Genomic DNA, 14,169 nt, shown 5'->3' with positions numbered 1-14,169 from the left:
TTTGTGTTTAGAAAAAATATGTTATATTAGATTTTAGTTTATTGATTCAATATTGAAAGTTATTATATAAAATAAATTATAGTACAATTGTTTTAAATATTCAAATAAATTAACATATTAAATAAAATTAGGAAGAACTCAGACATTTTATTCCATTCTGTACTTTTTAAATATAGAAAATAAGTGTAATTTGTCTCTACTAATTATAAAATAATTGGCAATGTGTAAAAGCAACACATATTTATGATTTTTAAAAAGATGGCAAGAATTTCCTTTAAAATGAGGGTTAGAATTACTAAATTTTGAATTGAGTTAAAGACAAATCTATTCTGAATATTTATTTTTATAAACACATTGTCGTCTATTTGTGGTACCTTAAATTTGAACATAGAAGTGAGGAGTACCATGCTACATGAGATGGAAGGAAGCACAATATGACCTTTTAAGGTCAGTTACAACCTAGAGGACACAAATATTTTTAATTTCCCTTTCTTTTTAGTAATATTTGAATTGGAAGATTTATAAAAATGTTGGGAGAAGAATTTGCTAAAATTCTTTAGGAATCATGTTCTTTGTTTTGGTTACAGCTGAGTTTCACTCTACAAATAAAAAATTGGCTTGAATGTATATTATTTTGTTTATATTGACACTGATATTGAACCTAGGATTTTCTGCCTTGGATTCATAGATCTAAAGTCCCACTGAACCTAAGGAAACCTAATCCATCACCCTCATTCTACAATTGAAGAAATTGAGGACATTAGAGGTTTAAGATTTTGCCCAAATCCTCACAGGTAGCATTTATCAGAAGTGCAATCTGAATCCATATTTTCCAACTCCAGAGCTAGTGATTTTTCCACTCTATTACACTTTCTTCTTCTTGCAGTTCGTATTTAGAATGCACACTAGGCTACTTTCCTCTTCAAGGATTATTAGTTCAGTCTTTTAGCTAATCAAACATATGCTAATATGGAGAATTTTATTTCTAAAAGTTGTTCCACTTTTTCATAAGTGAAGGAAAATAAAAGTGAAAATCTAATAAACGTGTGTGTGTGTGTGTGTATTGTGTGTGAGTTGTGCACAGATTTCATTTCAAAATAAATTAAGTTTTTTACATCAAAACTGTTTTCCAAATCGGAGTCAATTTTGTCAAGTTAATCACACCAATGCATGAATTCCAGGATTGACCATTTTAGAGACTGGAAGAAAGATGTCGCTTCAGAGTTCTCCATAGGATATTGCATTGGGAAATAACATCTTTTTTTGCCCGAAGGAAGAATTTTCAACATTTCTTGTCTGTAGAGTTCCTTGGCTGCATTTCAAATTGATTATGGTTTAAAGAAAATGGATAGGACCAAAAGAAAACTGAGTTGGATGAGATAATCATTAGACATAGCATATGGAAGTTGAAATTAGCATGAGAAAAGCTAAAGGTTTTACTATCTTATTCTTTAGTGCTAATAAACAGGAAAAGATTGTTTAGATCTTAATTTTGTCTCTATAGAATTGCTCTGGAAGTCACTGCTATCAGTATGGCATTTGAGGATGAAGTTTACCGTCCTTGGTCTCAGATTCCTCAAAAGCAAAATGAGTTGGAAGGACTATGGTTCATTTCATTAAAAAAAGAGAGACTCAGAAGGTACAAGATACCGTGGAACTCCAAAGGAACAGCAATGTGGTGTTGCCATAAACAACCATGTCCCAATATTGTTAGTCAACACCTCCTTTTTAACCAGAAAGGGAAAATATTCTTATCATCCTTTATGTTCTTATATAAAAATCTTTTTTAAAGTTTTTATTGATATCTTTTTATCTGATAATCATCAATATTATCCCAAGTGTCTCTCCCTTTCCCATTTCCAGAGAGTCATCCCATACAAGAAATAATATTTTTGAGAGAAAAAGTTAGCAAAACTGACCAATACAATGAAAAAGTCTGAAAATGTATTCAATATATAATACCTGTTTGCCTTCTACTTGCACAAAAGGGTGGTTTGGGATGCCTTCCTATACCTCCTACTTTGTATCTTTATTGATCTTTACAATTATGTTACATTCACTTCTAATTTATTCACACGTAGTTCTTTCCATTTCCATTGTTGAGGGGCTGTGTTTATTATTTTCTTGACTCTGCTTAGTTCTCTCATAAATCTTTCCACGCTTTTCACACACATTTCTTATAGAACAGTAATATTTCATTACATTCATGTAATACAATTTGTCTAGTCATTCCTCAATTAATGGGCATCTATTTTATGTTTAATTCTTTCTTAAGATAGAAGATACTGCTACATATATTTTGATTTATATAAAAACTTTCTTCTTATTGATAGCTTCTAAGGGTTATATATAAGACAAGGAATGGAGTGTCTGGTTAAAAGGGTATGGAAATTTTAATCACTTTATATTCATAATTCCAAATTGCTTTCCAGATTGACTGTACGATTTCACAGCTCCATCCCACCACCCCTCTAATATTGACTATTAAAAATATTTTCACTAATCATGTTCATTTTTTAACATTTGTCTTTTTATAAAGTTTTGAATTTAAAATTCTATACCTCTCTCCTTCCCCTGGCCCTTACCTGAGATGGTAAGTAATCTGATATAGGTTATACATATACAGTAATGTGAGACATTTCCATATTAATAATTTTGTACAAGAAGACTGAGAGGGAGAGAGAGAGAGAGAGAGAGAGAGAGAGAGAGAGAGAGAGAGAGAGAGAGAGAGAGAGAGAGAGAGAGAGAACTATTCTTCAGAAAATATCCGGTTTTTTTTTTCCTCTAGAGGCATATATCATTTTTCATTATCCTTCAAGATTGTCTTGGATTTTTGTAGTGCTGAGAATAGCTGAGTCATTCATAGTTCTTCATTGTACAATATTGCTGTTATTGGGTACAAAGTTTTCCTGGTTCTGCTCGCTTCACTTTGTGTCATCTCATGTAAGTCATTCCATGTTTTTTGTTTTTTTTTCTGAAATCATTCTGTTTATTTCTTATACCATAATAATATTTCATTATAATCACATACCATAATTTGTTTAGCCATTTCCCTGTTGAGTGATACCCCCTTGATTTCCAGTTCTTAGCCACTACAAAAATAACTCCTATAAACATTTTGGACAAATGGGTTCTTTTACCTTTTGTAAAACTTTTCTTGGGGATACATACTTAACAGTGGAAATGCTGAATGAAAATGTATTTACAGTTTTATGAACTGTAAATACAGTTGGGCATAGTTCCAAATTGCTCTGCAGAATCATTGGATCAGTAAGTGCACAACTCTCTTAACAGTGTATTGGATTCCCAGTTTTCTCACATCCCTCCAACAACTACCGTTTTTAGTTTTACATGTTAGCCAATCTGATATGTGAGAGGTTGGTTCCTCAGATCCAACACTGACTATTGCCATTCTTTTCATCTTTCCCAATTTTGAAGGTGTGAAAGGAAATCTTAGTGTTTTTTTTGTAAATATACATTTATATTATTATTATGATTTCAGCATTCTTTAATGTGGTTATGAATATTTTGTAATTTTTTTGAGAACTCTTCATATCTTTTAACTGTCTCTTAGGGAATGACTATTACATATAATATAGTTATTTACTCACATATAAATACATGTAATATATTTATATAAACATGCACATATTGATATATCATATTTGATCTTTATCTCTATATAATATAGTATGTAATTATATATTATTTATTTATAAATAGTGTATATATAATTTTATTTACTTATTTTTATATTATTTTGTATATCATTTATTTATATTATAAATTATACATTATGTATATATATTATTTTTATATCTTGGTTACCAAGTACTTGTAAGATAAACTTTTTTCAAAGACTTTTTTTCCCCAATTGGCCATCTTAATCTGAGGTGTGTCAATTTTTCTGTGTAGAAGTTTTTTTCAATTTCATGTAATCAAATATCCATTTTATCTTTTGTAATTTCTTCTTTGGTTAAGAATGCATCTCCTACTCATGACTATGAGAATATTTTCTTCTGATTTCTACAGGGTGATTTTTAATATTAAGATGTATTAATTTAGAATGTATCTAGAATAGACGAATGTTTTAGAATATGGAATATTGTGTCAGTCTAAGCCTAATATCTTCCAGACTGCTTTCAAGTTTTCCAAACAATTATTTTTCACAAAATAAGGAATTTTTCTTTGACTACTTATGCTTTTCAATTAACCAAATGCCAGAATTGAATTCTGTTGCTACTGATTCTCCCTTATCTAATCTGTTGCATTGGCTATCTCTCTATTTTTAAACATGTAACTCGTGTTTTTGATTATTGCTCTTTATCACATAGTTTGGATATGAAAGTGATATTTCCCTTCTTCCCTACTTTTTTGATCATTTCCTTGATTTTTAAGATCTTTTATTTTTCCAAATTAATTTTGTTATTATTATTTCATGAACCTCTGTAATGTATCCCCTTGGTAATTTGATTGTAATAGCACTAAAAGTATAAATCAATTTTCATATGATTGTCACTTTATTATATTTGTCTGGCTTAGCCATGAACATTGAATATGCTTCCAGCTATTTACCTGGTTATTTATTTAAATTCAATTGTATTTTATTTTCATCTCCAAATAGTTCTGTGCTCCATCCTATTCCATACCCATTAAGAGGCAAGAAATATAAAACCTATTGCAAATATGGAGTAACATAAAATATTTTTTTTGCATTGGCTCTGTTGGATGAGGGGCTGAAAAATAAAAAAAAAGCGATGCTTCAGTATGCACTCTAAGGTTATCAGTTCACTTTCTGGAGGCAGATATTATTTTTGTCGTGAATTCTTTGGAACTGTGGTAGGTCATTTTGTTTATCAGATTCCACAAGCCTTTCATAGATATTATCGTGACAATATTGGCATTTCTATATGAATTACTTTTCTGGTTTTTCTTACTTGACTTTGCATTAGTTTGTTTAAGTCTTCTTAAGTTCTTCTGAAACCATACTTACTATCATTTCTTACAGCCCTTGTATTCTATCAGTTTCATAGATCTTAACTTGATCGGCTATTACCCAGTTGATAGGTGTGTCTCTTCAGATTCCAATACTTTTCACCACAAAAAGAGATGCCATAAATACGTTTGTAAACATGGATCTTTTTTTTTCTTTAAGTGCTTTGTAACAGATTCTATGAAAGTCTTTTGTGTGCTTCATTAGATCAATCCCTTACAATTGTGTGCATTTTAAAGTTATTTGGAATGGGAATTTACTTTCTATTATAGTTTTTTTGTGTTTTCTTATTGTTGTTTAGGAATGCTCTTGATTTTTTAGGAATTAATTTGCTTCCTTCTTTAATGCTAAAGCTATTAATTGTCTAATTCAATATCTTTGCTGATTCCCTAGGATTTTCCAACTACGTAATTATATAATCAACAAAACTCCTCTTTTCCTATCTTTTCTTTTTTTTGTTTGCAGTTTCTTTCTCTTGCCCTGTTATTAACGTTAAGATTTCCAAAACTTTATCCAACGATAGTGGGAAGATTGGGCACCCTTGCTACACCCTTACATTTATTCAAAAAGATTCTAATATGGCTCATTGCATATGATGCTTCCTTTTAGTTTAAAAAAAAATTTAAAAATTATATTACGAAAACTCCCTCAGTGCCCATATTTTGCAATTTTTAGTATGTGTTGTACTTTGTCAACGTATTTTTCTACATCAATTGGCATGATCATGTACTTTTGAATGTTTTAATTTTAATATAATGATATAATATGATTTAATATGTTGATTATTTTCTCAATGCTGACCTCTCCTCAGCTCGTTGGTATAAATCTCACGTGATCATAATGAATGATTTCTTGGATATATAATTATAGTCTTTTTAATAGAATTTTAAAATATTAAAGTCAAAATTTATTAACAATATTGACCTGTTGACCAAGTGTTTTCTCTTTTCCTGGTTTTGGTATTAAGATTATATTGGTTTCAACAAAAGAATTCTGATAGGCGTGCTTTCTTTCTCAATTTTTGAGAATAATTTGTGAAATATGAGTACTAATTGGTCCCGAAAAGTTTGATAGAATTTTCTGTGGGAAATTTTCTATCAATACTAAGTTGCTCTTTTCCCCTTTAGATAATTCTTTTACATCAGATCTATTTTCTTTTTAGAGTTTGGATTACGTAAGATTTCCATTTTCTTTTCTGATAGTGTGGGTATTTTACATTTTATACCATATTCCTGTATTACTTTTATGTTCTTAGTCTTCTTAGAACATTTTTGTTAAAATATTACTGTGCATAATATGTTCCAGCCATTCTTTTAATTTCTCCTCATTTTGTTGTGATTTCACCTTGTAGACATGTTATTGGTTTAATTTTTTATTCTCTTCCTTTAATCGTATTAGCTAAAGGTTTATCAATTTTATTATTATTTTCAAAGAAACAGTTTTTAGAGTCATCTTTTTGATTCCTAAGTTTTGTGTTTACGTATATGTGTGTGTGTGTGTGTGTGTGTGTGTGCCTGCGCGCATTTACACTGGAATTATTTCTTATCTAACTTTTAACATTTACCCTTTTGTGATTATTTTAGGTTCTTTTATTAATTGGATTTCTAATTTTTTAAAATGGCTTATTCAATTAATTAATCTCTCTTTTTCTATTTTGTAATGTATGATTGTAGGAATATAATTTTTCCTCTGAGGATTGCTTTAGCTTCATTCCAGAAATTTTGGTATGTTTTTTAATCACAATAATTTTCTTTTACATATATGTTAATTATTTCTGTACTTTTACATTGTTAAGTCTCCATTTAGGTCTCTATCTGTTTGGTGCCCCTAAACTAATTGGTTATTGTTTTATGGTCTATAAAGGGTATATTAGGTACTTATGCCTTTTTATATTTGTTTGCACTGTGTCATAACATGGTCAATTTTTACAAAGTTTCCATGTTGGACATAGAAACATATATATGTCTTAACTGTCCCATTTAAAAGAAACCAGAAATTTTAACTCTTGTTTCTCCAGCAATTTTTTCACTTTCATAGTTTCCCATTTTTAAAAGCCTTATAAGATTTATCCAAAACTAATGGAGGAAAGGAAGTCTCCTGTAACTACTGTGTTGCTGCTTGTCTTCTTTTAGTTAATATAATGCTTCCGTCATGTATTTGCATGTTGAAGCATTTGGAGTATGTAAGTTTATTACTGGATGGTTCCTTTCAGCATAACATTGTTTTTTGTTTATCCTTTTTTATTTTCTGAACTTTTGTTTTTGCTTCGTCAGATATCATGATTACAGCTCCTACTTTTTTTTTCTGGATTCTCTTGATTCATGGTAAATTATTACTATCCACTCAGTTTTGTTTTGTCTTTATTTTAAATATGCATTCTAGTAAGTAACAGATTGTAATGTTTTGTTTTCTTATTCAAAATTTCTCTGTTTCATTTCACTGGATTGCTTAATCTATTCACGTTAAAAGTTATGATTTAAGTTTATAATTTCCTTTTTCTGTCTCTATTTTTTTCAGAATTATGATGTGTCCTTCTCCTGCTCTAAATTCAGTACTATATTCCTTGATTTTCTTTACCTAATTCTTTTTTAAGGTAGCCTATTGTCTCTGGCTCTCTTCCTTTAACTCCTGATTCCTTTTTACCTTTGGCTACCCTTGCTTTTAAGATTTTGTTTATTGGTTCCCTTTTTCTCCTTCTTTTATCTAGTCATGTAATACCTCCCACACCTTTCCCCCCTTTTTTCAGTTAAGTAAAATCCATCTTCTTCTCCTTCCCTTCAACCAATTCTATTCTTTAGATTTTTTTATTTCCTTTTTTGCACCCCTTTCCACAAATATTTCTCTCACTCACTTCATTGTCAATCATGTCTTTCTGTACTCTTGACCATTCTTTGATTCATGATCCTTCTTTATAATGATGTGAGATCTATTCTTTTTCTCTGAATTATCCATGCAGTCAAAACTTAGAGAAGTATTCATTCTTGACTTTCCTTTTTAGGTAATTTCTGGGTATTAGAGCTGCCTATTATAGCTTATTCCTTGGATACTCCTTTTTTCATTGTGTCTCATTTTCGGAAAATTGCCAATGAGAGAATACTGCCTCATGGTAGTGCTCCTCTTTCACCATAGCCCTGATTATGCAACCCACCCTGGTTACCATTTTTCCACATTTGTCTCAAAATCTCTCTGCATCCAGGGCTTCTTTTCCCCCAGCAGAGAGAAGTTGCTCCTAGGGGTTCCAATTCTCCCTCTCAGAGCAAGAGAAGGGGACTTTTCAAAGTACCCAATCCTTCAGGCCATAACCTAGAATAATGTCTCCATGTGCATTCCCAGAGCATCTCTCTTCACCCATAGGAGCTATTCATCAGTGGAAATACCTCCCACTACCAAAGCAAGGTTTTCTTCTTCCCCCTCCACATTCAATACTTCCTGTATTCATTCTCATCCACTTCCCTACGTTTTCTTTTACTGACATAAAAGCATTCACTTTCTCCTCGTTGTTAGTCCTCAGCTTGACCTGGAAACAATGTAAAATCCTTCTTCTCCCTTTGTTCCCTTCTTGTTCCTTTCATGTATCTTCTCATGTGATAATGTAGACCCACAAAAACCAATTATTCTCTAGTAGGTCAGGTTCTTCACATTCTATAAATAAGGCCTTTAGTTTTCCTCTATACTGTGACCTCCACCAAAAATTCTTCTTCACCTCTGTCTTCTGGTGTACATTTAGGAAAAAAAAGAGTCTTGTACTTGTCTTTTGGTTATCACTCTGTTCCTGCTGTTGTCCTTGCCTTCTTTTTTTATTCATTACCCCTACATTTGTGCTGTTTGAGGTGATCAAGAAACAAATAATCTAATCAGTTCTGTTTTTCTTTCTTAAAATGTTTCAAATCTATCTATATTTAATATCCATCTCTTAAAACAAATATATGGTTAACCTCAAATTTGCAGGATATATCACCCTGGGCTGCATCCTGAAGTCCACTGCCGTTTGGAACATACAGGGCTTTTCCTTTCTGTTTTCTGGTGGGGATAAGATACTTTGGTGTTATTTTAATTTTGTTTCTTGTTTATTTGAAAATCTTTCTTCTGGTCACTTGCAGAAGTTATTTTAAATTTAACCACTGTTGGAGTGGTCTTACAATTGGTGGCCTCGTTCTTGAGGAGACATATGCTTTCCTTCTAATGGTATTTCAGTTTCTATATTTGGAAGTTCTGGGTCACTCTCTTCTATTATTTCCTGTAGTGTGGTATTAAGATTTTTGTGTTTTTGATTGTTCTGACATGTGCTTCTGTAAGACCTATGATCTTTACATTGTCTTTTTGTATCCTGTCTTTGAGAGATTATGTTTCCCTTGAATAGTGAACATATTTTCTTTTAATGTTATTGTTTTTTGCCTCTCTTCTTCCAGATTGTTCTTTTCTTCTGTCATTTTGTATTCCCAATGTATTGTTCTCTCTTTCGTTGGTAAGATTTGTTATTATGCATTCCAGTTTTCTCTCCTGCCTGTTACTTTTTCTTTCAGGCCATGAATTCTTCTCTCATAATTTTACGAGTAAAGGGAAAAGTGATAATAAATGAGGGGATGATAAAAGGCAGGGCAGACAGGGAAAGGATCAATAAGAATTCATTCCTTACCATGAGCGGAGGGGAAAGATGGGGAGAAAATTTGGAACTCAAAAATCTGGTGGAAATGAATACTGAAAATAAAAAAAAAATAAACAAATAAATTTAAATCTTAAAACAATAACAACAAAATGGAGTCATGAAGAGTCTGACACAACAGAAATGACAGAATAGCAACAAATGTCAATAACACTTCTGTTAGAGCTCGACTCTCTTAGCTAGATCTGTACAAGTATCTGGCTCTCTTGTCTCTTCTATTAAACTCCTGAGCACTGAAAGGTCTTGAAATCTCCTTAAGTACTCTAGATAAGGGAAATATTGGGGCAATTTTGATTTCACCAGCAGTAATGGTAATTGGGTTTGTGACAAAAATAATTGTTGGCATGGAAGAGAGCAAAAGAAGGTCCCACATAGACCCTCCTAGGCTATTTCACTGTAACATATGCAACACAATGACTACTGTATTGTGATAAGGCTTAAATTAATATTAAGCATTATTATAAGTGATAAGGTACTGTTTCCTATTCTACTCACTTTTTTAAATGCTTAGTATTAATTTTTTATGAAAATAAACTATTTATAACACACACACAGACTAGGTGAAATGTTGAAATAGGTGCAAAAAGTTAATGTGGAGAAGAGTACCTTAAAAAGCAGAATATGATAAATAGAAAAGGAAGTTCAAAACTCACTGAAGAAAAGAATCGCTTAAAAATCAGAATAGAAGACATGGAAGCTAATGACTTTACGATAAATCAAGAAGCAACAAAATAAAACCAAAAGAAAGAAAAAAACCCAGAAGACAATGTGAAATATCTCATTGGATAGAAACAAATGACATAGAAAAGAAATCCAGGAGAGATAATTTAAAAATAATTGGACTAACTGAAAACCATGATAAAAAAAAGTCTGGACATCATCTTTGGAGAAATTATAAAGGAAGACTGCCCTGATATTCCAGTACCAGAATGTAAAACAGAAATGGAAGGAATTCACTGATCACCAACAGAAAGACATCCTAAAATGAATACTGCCAGGATTGTTATAGTCAAATCCCAGAGTTCCTAGGTAAAGGAGAAAATGTTGCAAGCAGCCAGAAAGAAACAATTTAAGTATGGTGGAGTCACAGTCAGGATAACACAATATTTAGCAACTTCTGAGTTAAAGGAACAAAAGGTTTAGAATGTGATATTGCAGAGGGCAAAGGAGCTAGGATTACAACCAAGAATCACCTAACGAGCAAAATTGAGTATAATCCTTCAGGGGGAAAAAATCGACATTCACTGAGATAGAAAGCTTTCAAATATTCTTGATTAAAAGACCAGAGCTGAACAGAGAATTTGACCTTCAGATATAAACTCATAAGACCTTTCCCATTATTAGAGTGGTTAGAAGTATATATAGGCATAGGGTACATGTGTGAGTTGAATATGAAAGGATGATATTTTAAAAATAAAATTAAAGCGTGGGAAAGAACTGTACAAAAAGAAAGGGAGAGGTAGAATGGGACAAATTATCTCACATAAAATAGTCAAGAACAAAAGCTTTTACAATGGAGGGGGGGAATTGAAATTGACTCAAAGAGGAAATAACATACACACTCAAATAGAAATCTAATTTATCATACAGGAAAGTTGAAAGTAAGGGGATAGGAAAAAGGGGTGATGAAAGGGAGAACATATTGGGGTAGGAGGCAGTCAAGAGCAAAACACTTTTAAAGAGGGATAGAGTGAGAGTAAAGAGAGAATAGAATAAAGGATAGTATGAGGGAGAATTCAGTTATCAATAGTAACTGTGAAAAGAAATTAATTACAAGTTTCTGTAATAAAGGTCTCATTTTTGAAGCATGTACTAAATTTATAGAAATAAAGACCATTCTCCAGTTAATGCATGATCAAAACATATGAAAACTTTTCAGATGGAGTAATCAAAGCTATCTATACCCATATGAAAAAATACTCTAACTCACCACTGATTGGGGAAATGCAAATTAAGGCAATTCAGCGGTATTACTCTGTGCCTATTAGATTGGCTATTAGAACAGAAATGCTGGAGAAGATGTGGGATGAGTGAGATATTAATAAATTGTTGGTGGAATTGTGAACTGATTTAACCATTCTAAAGTGTGGTTTGAAATATCCCCCACAGATCATAAAAACATAATATAAAGCCTTTTACCTTGCAATACCACTGCTAGGTCTGTATCCCAAAAGAGATAAAAAAGGAAACAAAACGAAAAGGAAACAGACATAGACATATAAAAATATTTGTAAGACCTCATTTTTGGAGGCAAAAAAATTAGAAATTCAGGGGATGTTAAAAAATTGGGGATTGGCTGAACAAGTTATGGTATGTGATTATGATGGAATACTATTGCATTATCAGAAATGATGAACAAGATGTTCTCAGAAAAAAACCTGGAAAGACTTGCATGGGCTAATACAAAGGAAAATGTTCTGTGTACAAAGTAACAACAATGTTGTAAATGATCAGCTATGGATGACTTGACTATTCTCAGCAACACAAAGGTCAAAGACAACTCTAAAAGACTTCTGATTAAAAATGCTATCCACTCCAGAGGGAAAAAAATCATGGTATCTGAATATAGATTTAAGAACAATTTTTAAAATTTTATTTTTATTCAGTTTTTTTTGTTCTATTTTCTTTCACAACATGACTATTATGGATATGTTTTGCATGGCTGCACACATATAGCCTAATTGAACTGTTTGTCTTGTCAATGAGGGCCTTTGGGAAGAAGGGAGGGAGAGAATTTGGAACTCAAAGTTTTGAAGCAAATGCTAAAAATTGTTTTTACATGTAACTGTGGGACAAAACTAAAAAAATCACCCTCCAAAATATAGAATGTTATATCTATACACCAAAAAAAGGAATCCTAAACAAAACAACCCTTTTTTCAACTTTCTTTAGCTCTTTGAGGAATTTCTGTTGCATTTGTGTATAATTCTGGGTGCTTCCAAAATGGTGTGAACTACAGAATAGTGCCGTCATTGCTATACTGTTCTGTGTTCTGGTCCTTATTCAGGAAGGGCCCTCTTTGCCCTGGACCTGGGACCAACACCCTTGCTGCTACAAGCACTCCTTTCCACGTTGGAACTCTGATATGGAATTAGATATGGGCAATGAAGTTGCCAAATAACACTCAGTTCTGTGCCCAGTTCTAGTGCAGGAGTTCCTTGAAATCTCTTTCTTTTTTTGGGGGGGGGGGGGATTTATTTTTTTTTTTTGTAAGAAGTTCTTGTGTTATTACAAAAATCTAGGTCTACCAGAAAAAACTCTCACACACTGTGGTCGTTGCTGTGCATAAAGTTCTCCTGGTTCTGCTCCTTTCACTCAGCATCAGGTCATATAAGTCCTTCCAGGCCTCTCTGAAGTCTTCTTGTTCATCATTTCTTATGGCACAATAGTGCGCCATTACATTCATATACCATAATTTATTCAGCCATTCCCCAATTGATGGACATCCCCTTGACTTCCAGTTTTTGGCAACTACATAGAGTGCTGCTATAAATATTTTTGTACATGTGAGACCCTTTCCCATTTTTATGATCTCTTGGGGATATAGTCCTAGTAGCGATATTGCTGGGTCAAAGGGTATGCACATTTTTGTAGCCCTTTGGGCATAGTTCCAAATTGCTCTCCAGAATGGTTGGATGCGCTCGCAGCTCCACCAACAATGAATTAGTGTTCCAACTCTCCCACATCCTCTCCAGCATTTATCATTTTCTTGTTCTGTCGTGTTTGCCAATCTTATAGGTGTGATGTGGTACCTCAGAGTTGTTTTGATTTGCATCTCTCTAATCAATAGTGATTTAGAGCATTTTTTCATATGGTTATAGATAGCTTTAATTTCTTCTTCTGAAAATTGCCTGTTCATATCCTTTGACCATTTATCAATTGGGGAATGACTTGTATGATTATACATTTGGGTCAGTTCTCTATATATTCTAGAAATGAGGCCTTTATCCCTGAGCTTAGCTGTAAAAATTCTTTCCCAGTTTACTACATCCCTCCGGATTTTGGCTGCATTGGGTTTCGTTGTGCAAAAACTTCTCAGTTTAATGTAATCAAAGTTATCCATTTTGCATTTCATAATGCTTTCTATCTCTCCTTTAGTAAACAATTCTTCCCTTCTCCATAGATCTGATAAATACACTATTCCTTGCTTCTCCAGTTTATTCATGGTATCAATCTTTATACCTAAATCATGTACCCATTTGGACTTTATTCTTGTGTACGGTGTCAGGTATGGGTCTATGCCTAATTTCCGCCACACTGTTATCCAGTTTTCCCAGCAATTTTTGTCAAACAATGAGTTCTTATCCCAGAAGCTGGGGTCCTTGGGTTTATCAAACAGAAGGTTACTATATTGCTTGCCTACTGCATCTTGAGTGCCAAGTCTATTCCACTTGTCTACCTCTCTGTTTCTTAGCCAATACCAAGTGGTTTTGATAATTGCTGCTTTATAGTAGAGTTTGAGGTCTGATAGCGCTAGGCCACTTTCCCAAGCATTTCTTTTCATTAGTCCCTT

The 14,169-nt window shown here is 32.6% G+C and overlaps 1 protein-coding gene across 2 annotated transcripts in view; it reads left to right on the top strand.

Annotated features, from left to right (window-relative positions):
- The window catches only part of MDGA2 (MAM domain containing glycosylphosphatidylinositol anchor 2), a 904,469-nt gene that overhangs the window by 571,167 nt on the left and 319,133 nt on the right, over positions 1 to 14,169 (top strand). The window lies entirely within an intron of this gene.

Source organism: Notamacropus eugenii, chromosome 1 (genome assembly GCF_028372415.1).
Source record: "Notamacropus eugenii isolate mMacEug1 chromosome 1, mMacEug1.pri_v2, whole genome shotgun sequence".
NCBI classification, from domain to species: Eukaryota; Metazoa; Chordata; class Mammalia; order Diprotodontia; family Macropodidae; genus Notamacropus; species Notamacropus eugenii.
This window is presented reverse-complemented; position numbering and strand designations above follow the sequence as displayed.